The following is an 8,996-nucleotide window of genomic DNA, read 5'->3' on the forward strand; positions in this document are numbered from 1 at the left end:
TCAAACGTGCGGAGATAATAATGAGAATTGATTAACGAAAACAATGCTTCATAGTACCAGCAAATGTTTCAACGAAAGCATCCTGGTAGTAGGTATGATGTACGTGGAAAAGACTGGTCGATTGCTGCAATTTTTAATCTAATATTTTAATTTTAAGATTTCGATCAACAAATGAATAATAATCGTGAAATCCAATAGATTAAATATATAATAATTGTGAAACATGTTAAATTAAATTTTATTTATAAAGGAAAATATTACTCTTCTTAAAGATCGTGTTAGATTAGTTATGTTTGTAAGAGATGTGGTTAAAAAAATTATAATATCTACTATCACTCCATATTATTAAAAAAATTACTATTAATTCATGTAAAATGTGAGATTATATATTATTAATTATTTTTAAATAAAATTCTATTCTAACTCAAATTCTTAATCTGTTCGATCAAGGTGTTTCGTGATTGATTTCTTCAAGAAATATATATTACATAAATTCAGTCATGATTTAGTTTATTAGTAAATCTTTTTATGGATCGAATTAATCTATTTATGTTAATAATATCTTTTTAATTATTTTGAATACAAAAATATTAACTAATAGCTATTGTATGATGATTGTATAATGCTTCTTTTTCCCTCATTACCGTCTCATGTTGAATAAAAATTTATTTGTTAATAACTAATTGTTAATTAATTTGTATAATGTTGTTGTGAACAACCACCATTTTAATATAATATAACATCACCATCATTGACTCTGCTGCACTTCAGTAGAATATATTACCCACTTTTATTTAAAAAATTGTAATTATAAAATGTGCAAAGTTTCAGATTTTTATAAATTGTATTTTTTATAAAATTACAAATTAACTATATAGCTTGGTGGGAGAATTTTATATTATTTTATCTCAAGTCAACACCTACTCTTATTTAGAACTAATGGCTGGATATACAAGATCTTGACATGTCCAAATCCAAGAGATCATCACATCATTCGCATAGATTATTATGAAAGAAAGAATTTCAGTCAACTAGAGCATTGTCTGTCCTAGTTCGAGCAGGCATTGCAACATTACCTACACTCGTTCGAGCAACATTGCCTACACTCGTTCGAGCAACATCGTCTATCCTAATTCGAGCAACATTGCCAGCCCTCGTTCGAGCAACATTGCCTGCCCTCGTTCGAGCAGGGCATAGTCTGTGTTTCATTGTTGTTTGTGCCCCCAGATCACCCAGAGAATGGAGGCAACGTTCACGTAACACCATTGTTCTTTAGTTCCATGAAGATCTCTAGAATTCAACCCCTGGCTTGGATCCATTGGCTAATACCAGTAAGTCGGAATGTATCAATTCTTAAGTTCGACTGGTCAATTACAAATCCACACCACGATCTGAACAATTACAAATACCAGCAGTACACATATCCCCGCCTCCGGAAAACTGCAAAATAATCACTGCAATCACCGATCAATGATCTTAATATTTCTTTAGTCATGGAAAAGCAAAGACATCACTGGCATTATTCAACAATTCTCGAACTAATTTTGCACTGAGGTTGCTCTGCAAGAACAAACATTGCAAATCCTGACAGGGAGAGAGACGATAAAAGAAAGTGGTTAATGCATAAACAAGTCACTTTAGAAACACATGGTTGCTGTTTGCTTCAGATTTCTTGTCCAGAACAAGAGGGCAATTATGTAACATAATTGAGACTGTGACCTGTGCTCGAACTCTTCCTTTTGCTTTAAGCACCCATTTTTGACAAATATCTAAACACAAGTCCTCCAAATACCTGATTCAAGTATATACCTACGTCCGACACTTGCACAAAATTCCGAGTAACAAGGCTACTACAGATCGTCACAAACACCCCACTATATTAGAGGTTCCCAAACTATGAAAGCAAGTGAACACTATCACAGTTAGCACACCACGTTGCTTTATTACATGACAAGTCCCTGAACAAGAAAGTAAACTCTCCAACCCTCTTAACCACCACACCTTATGCGGAAATTTTCAAACCGATATCCTAGATTATTTATGCATGATACAAAAGGTATCTTATGCCAAAAATAACTGTATGCACAAGGGTAAAACCGGTGGTAGCACATGTCTGAAGGGGTGGATGCTTTTATTTCAGTATGACATTAGTCACAATTATATAAAGGTAATCTCAGATATGAATTGCTGAAAAAGCCATGATTTGCTTACCACTTCAGAGGCAGGAAAAACAGAGTTGGTTCTTTATAAGACTGATGAACTTGTAGTTGTACCTGAAAAATACATGGCAAAATATTGAAAATGAATTGAATGGTCAATATATGCACAAGAATTGCAAGCCAAGAGTGGAATTAGGCTTACTACTATAATCACATTAACCACGGAAAGTTCCTTACCAAATTACATATCAGTCGGTCTCCTCCAAGTTTCTTCGCAGAACTTTTAGGCACATATAAAAGGGCCTGAACAGCATTTCTTCTTTTGCGATTTTGACCTCCATTACTGAAACACAACCATCTCATAGGATCACATGTTGGGAGCCTTGATAGATAATCACCACAAAGCACCATTTTGAAGTCCAAACTCCAAAGACCGTTAAAATACATAAATGAACAATTATAAGCTACATTGCAAATGGCATTATCGGACTACATCGGCAAATATACAAATTAGCTAAAAATGGTACATTGAAATATCACAACTTCAAATATTTGAATGCTTAAATAAATATGTCTTTAGCATGCACCAAGCCGAAACAAAATAGCATGAACTCTCCGCTCTGGAAATAAAAATGGGAAGAATACAACTAGCCAAACAAATTCGGAAAATTGGGTTTTGGCAAAAGGAATAGGTAGATATGCTTGCATTACTAACAACAATCTACAAGATATTCAGATGGATAATGGAAATGGGAATACTAACATCAACTATAGCCCAAAATCAATAATACTGTTGCTTAAAAATGTACAAAATAAGTAAAATTCTCTTTAGGGTCATCAAATCAGACATCCCAGAAGTGAAAGAGTGGAAGATCATTATGATCTTCTCTAGAAACAAAGCTAGATGTAGTACACAGATTGAATGACTGAAAGCATTTAGGGTCCAGCATAAAAACATCAATGCATGTTCCTTGCACACTGACAATTAAACTTAACCTGCGCACTTGCCTTCAACCAAGAAATTACGACTTCAAAACTATACAAGGTATTAGAATCCTCATCTAAATAGAGAATATATAAGAATTTAGCTCAAATATTTTTCACTTGATTGGATGACAGTGCACAGGTGTTTGATCAGATGCTACATAATGGTGACTATAAAGTAGAAATTTGCATACATCAACTCCCTAATGTTGTGATCAGTCAAGCTGGCTAAAGAGCTTAGTTCCTTAAAAATGAAGCAGTAGAGCTGTCCCTCGCCGTACAAGTGCAAGATCAACCAAAATGAGTGGCATCTTAACAAAACTTTGGCAGTTCATGAAACAGTTCGACCATAACAAACTGATGCAATATAGAGATTCTTTGCCCATTTATCCTGGAGAAGAAAGCCCTACGTAAACATTTACACTTTCAGGAAAAAGGATGAAATAAGCTACTGATAAAGTTGAAGTAAATACCTTTACATGAGTGCTTGGGAAAGCAGAAGTTCTAAGGGTCTCCTGAGTTTCATCTGCAGGTTTTCTTCTTGGAACACTAAAAACAAAAGCCGCTTGATCCCAAGTTGCAGCAGTTGAAGTGATGCGATAGCCACTATCCCACCTCCGATGAATACCTTCACTAGGATATAGAAAATCTAATTCTACAACCTGAAAGTGAACCAGAACAAGATACAGTAAGGCTGTAAGCTTTTCATTTAACACAAAAAACAGAATGGCATTGAACAGATATTCTAAAAATTCAATAAACCTGATCAGAAAATGGAGCACCACGTGACATAACAATTGCCCATCTGCTTCCAGCAGTGGCCATGGCAGTCACATAAAAACCCTCCCTCCATTTTTTGTTGATCCATTTGAAAGGAAATGAATCACCAACTTTGTAGGATTGCTGCAAATACTGGGTCCCTACATTCAACAAAGGGATAGAAATAAGATAGATGTACATGTATAAAAGTAGAAACTTCATTTTAAATTACCCCAGGGAAAGCTAAGCTAACCTTTAGACATTACAACTAATGAACTCCCGTTATTAGTTCCTGCGATTGCACTGATGTAGTAATTCTTCTCCCATTGCTCCATAATCCACTCCTTCAGAGAGTAACAAAATTGGTAGATGAGCATTTGTGGTAAACCAATAAGAGCTATTTACAACTATGTTTGACATATAATACTAAGAGAAAACATCAAAATAGCATACAAATGATATGTAATAATATAGAAGAATTGCAATAGATAAGTTTCAGAATCAAAAGAACATAACCAACCTTATGAAGGAAGTATGGAGAGAGTTCATAAACTTGAGCAGTGAAGCCAGTGCCAGCATCCATGATAAGAGCCCACAGGTTAGAACAAGAAGCCACACTGCTGATAAATAACCCATCTTCATTTCCTTTCTCAATATGCTGGGGAAGCCTCACATCTGCTACGTTATAATGATATCTATAACAGGAGATGGAAATTATTAACACCTATTCTTACTAATAACTGAAAAAGCTTGGAGATGGTTCTTACATACCTTTGCTTCATAGGCCTACGAGCATTATACACACTAATCCACTGAGTTGCAGGCATACCCATTCGAACCTTTTTCTTTGGCTGTTCATCCTCTTCCTCTTCCATTGTTAATCGTCCCCTCTTTTGTCCTACTTGATATATAAGCTTCAAGAAAAATATATATGTTCAATAAATTCCAACAACTTAGATGTATTTCTTTTCAAAGACAAGTTAATCAAATAATGTTGACGCAAGAACTACCTTCTGAGCACCATCAGTATTTATTGGCCTAATATCAGGATTTGGACCAACAATCCCATCAAAAAGAAAGATATATTTTGCATAATTCGGTTCCTCATCAAACTTCAAATTCACAACATACTCGACAAACTGTCTGAAGGGTGCAGGGCAAAAGCAACACAAAGTTTCTGGAGAAGTGGCCATCTTTTTCTTACATACAAGAAAGCCTTTATTTTCACCCTAAAAAAACGACTTGAATCAGAAAGCAAGAGACAATAAATATCTACATGCAGAAAGTTATGTTACAAAAATGCAAACCTGATATCCTTGCCATGGTAACCGACCACGGAGGAGAAATATGAGTGTGTAAGCCAGAGACTCTAAGTCATCTCTCCTACAACCAGTTCTACCAAGATGTGCATGCACACTAGCATATCGTACAGTTCCCCTGTGGGTAAAGAAATAATCAATAACTGTTGAACATAACCTCAAAAATAGAAAAAGAAAATGAAGTTCAAAGCTTAGTACAAATTAACAAAGAAAATTATACATACAAAAGGAGAAGAGAAGCGTGCAAAGGTAATGGATAACAATTTTATCAACTTTACCTGAAAACATCAGGACGTTGATCATACTCCACATGTTGACCACTCGAACTATCTCTCCATTTAGTGGCTGTAAGTCAAAAGAGAAACGGAACAGTCAAAAATCACTTGGATCTGAATAGTAGATCTAAAAGAAAAGTTATGCAGCTTACCTAATCCAAGGTCAACAAGAAAAAGTTTCTTCTCATCTGGAGTTCCAGGAGGACCAAGCAAGAAATTCTCAGGTTTCACATCACCATGCACATATCTAAAAGGTATAGAAGCAACAGTTTATAGCACCAAATGTGTTTATTTCACACACAAAAAGAATAAATAAATATACAGAAGGAAGAATCATGATAATTGCTACCCAAAACTAATAATACAACCTCAATTTAGTTGACTGATTATCAACATTTATCAATTCAATCATATAAACTCTCTTGACACAAATCCTCTTGCCATATCTTAAACCAAAAAGGAAAAAGTCATAAGCAAAGTATAAAAATGTATCACCCTTTGGAGTGAATTTTCTCCAAGATTGATATGGCTTCAATGGCAATACATGCTACCATTTCGATAGACATCCTGGAATTGAAAAATAAGCTACCATTAGATGGTTTCACTGTGAATAAATAAAGCAAAATCTACCATGTAACTTCACAATTAACACACGTGTGCGAGTTGTTGTTCCAAACATCCCATAAGCTGGGTCCAAGCATATCCATCACCTGTAAAAAACATTGCAACACCTCAAGATAATACATAGAAACCTGAAACACACACACATATATATATGTATATTGAACTTAAGAAACTGCAGTATAACAAACACATACCATAACATAGTAGTCAGCTTGCCGGCCCTTGTAATGAACTCGAGGAACACCATGGCTACCACCAAGTGCACTGGGCAATAAGAAAAATCCATGGTTAAATCACAAATGACATACAACCCCGATTAATGAGGCTAAGATAAAATAAAACAACTATTAAAAATTGAGACGATAGGAATCTCACTTGTAAACTTGCCACTCATATGGTGGCCCATAATTACATCCTTTGCTGCTTCTATGCTCAAATTTTAAAGCTACCTAAAATTCAAACATAAAAGGTTTAGCACATTTGATAAAAATAAGGAATTGAATCTTCTATAATATTATTAGGTACCTCGAGAGCTCCCGGACCATTAGCGCTAATTCGTCGACCAACATAGACTTGTCCAAAGCCTCCTTTCCCCAGTTTCTTTTCAATTCTATACATCGGGGAACCACCCACCGAAACCTGTTGCATCGAAAACAAAGAATAAAAATCCATTCTTAAGACTAATATGACTTCGTAAACTGACCTTTTTTCCTTTCTCAACAAAGAATAAAATTTTAAAAATATTAACAAAACAACAATTAAAGACAATAAAATAAAAAAGAAACCTTTTCAGGAAGCGGAGCTGTGTTTCCTTCATCTTCAGCGCCCTGGCCCTTATCACCGCTACGAACGCCACTGTCGAACTCTTTCATCTTCTTTTCGGCAACCTGTTCTGTCAAAACCCTAAGCTCTTCAATATACTCGTCCTCCTGTCTTCCCAACGGCGTCGTTTCAAATCCGATACCGCCCACAATATTATTGTATCCTTTACCGTTGCTGTAAAGCTCGTTGTTATCAACGGCAGCGACAATCGCGTCCTCTGTATCCTCTTCTGTCCGGTTCCCTCCGGCGAACAATATCAATCAGGTTTGGATTCTGGTTAGGGTTAACGGATGTCCGATTTATGCGAGCGCGGCTACGAAGCTCAGGCATCGTACGGATTACACACGTCCATGACCGATGGCAGCTTGGTGAAGTTTATTTATGAAGGTTCTAGAATCATCGGCTATATATATATATCCGATCGCCGGATTTGATAGATGTGTCTAAAAACCCAAAAGAACCGGAAAAAAGAAAATTTGAGTATCTTTACTACAAAGATGGGTGAATTTAGGGTTTGATGAGTGGGGATTTTGGGGATCTGCAGAGATGAACGGATTCTCCTTCTCCTTCTCCTTCTCCTTCTCTATTGTGCAAGCGGGAGACAGGGATGTGATGTGAAAGACGCAATGCTCTCTACCGATTACAATTTTTCCATCGGTATAATTTATTTTTATTATAATATTTAAAATTTAACCTTAATATTTGATATAATAATTAATCTAGTTTTTATTTTTTTAAATTATTAATTGATTAATAATTAATTTTTGTTATCGAGATATATATTTAATAATTAATTTTAATTTATTTATATTATAATCCAATAAATAATATATTTATAAAAAATATACTTTATAATATTCTGTAATTTATATTATAATTAATAGAACTTTAAAATATAAATATAATTAACTTTTTAATAAATTTTTATTTTTATAATATTTTATATTATAATCAGTATAATTTTAACAATATATATGTAATTAATTACATTATTTTTTAATTCAAATATGTTTTTTATTAATAATGTGATAATTTTTTAGCTTATTCTAGTAATAAGGTATTGAAGTCTTATTTTTAAGAGATTCTTATTTAAGTATTCTCAAAAGTGTTTTTGATATTATGTCTTTATTTTCTATTTTTTATTATTACTAATATTTATTAGTTAGTCCATTAATTCAAAAGCTCTTTATAGGATGATCTTCTAGAATCGGCTTTTTTGTGTGTAATATTAAGATTTGATTTAAAAAAATCAATTATTGGTATCTAATTTATTTTATTTGTAATTGTCATGATCAGAACACTTGGCATTATTTAAAGAATCTAATATTTCATATCATTATATCAATTGATTATTGGTATTAAGATTTGAATCATTAATCTTAATAAATTTAACGTCTCGCCTTATTATACTAACATATAATTGGTCAAAATGGTATAATTTATTATTATTATATTAAGTTACTAATAATAACATCCTTGATTAATTGTGATGAAAAATTTGAATTAACATTTTTCCTTGACATATTTTTTAGAGAAAATATTTTTTCGGTATGACAAGATTTTATTTATTGAAATAGAAGAAAAGAATAAAATTATAAAAGAAATTATTGTTATAATTATTATTTTGTTACTTTTTATTTTAATATTTTTTTAGCTGTCCTTCATATTCCAATACTTCGTCTCTAATCTAAACTGACATGCATAATATATTTTGTTTTTAAAATTTTTGAATTAATAACCATGATTAATTTTATTAATAAGAGTAAATTAATCATATAAGTCCTATGTTTTTCTTAAAACAATTAAAGTACATAAGTTAGTCACTTAAAAATATATTAAAAAAATACTATTCAAGTAAAAGTTAAAATCTAACCAAATATATTAAATAAACGGTTGATACAAATAAACACGATTTCCAACGATGAATGATATCATTAATACTAACATAAAAATACATATAATAATAATAATGACTCGTCAACAAGATGGCATTATTACAACTCAATCGCGACATATTCACAATGATTGTGAACATCTATTAATGTCTAATCTAA

The 8,996-nt window shown here is 32.9% G+C and overlaps 1 pseudogene; it reads right to left on the reverse strand.

Moving 5' to 3' along the window:
- Positions 1–3,070: 3,070 nt before the first annotated feature.
- Positions 3,071–7,474, reverse strand: LOC120150080 (annotated as a pseudogene).
- Positions 7,475–8,996: the final 1,522 nt, after the last annotated feature.

Source organism: Hibiscus syriacus, unplaced genomic scaffold, assembly GCF_006381635.1.
Source record: "Hibiscus syriacus cultivar Baekdansim isolate YM2019G1 unplaced genomic scaffold, ASM638163v2 tig00111013_pilon, whole genome shotgun sequence".
Lineage (NCBI taxonomy): Eukaryota > Viridiplantae > Streptophyta > Magnoliopsida > Malvales > Malvaceae > Hibiscus > Hibiscus syriacus.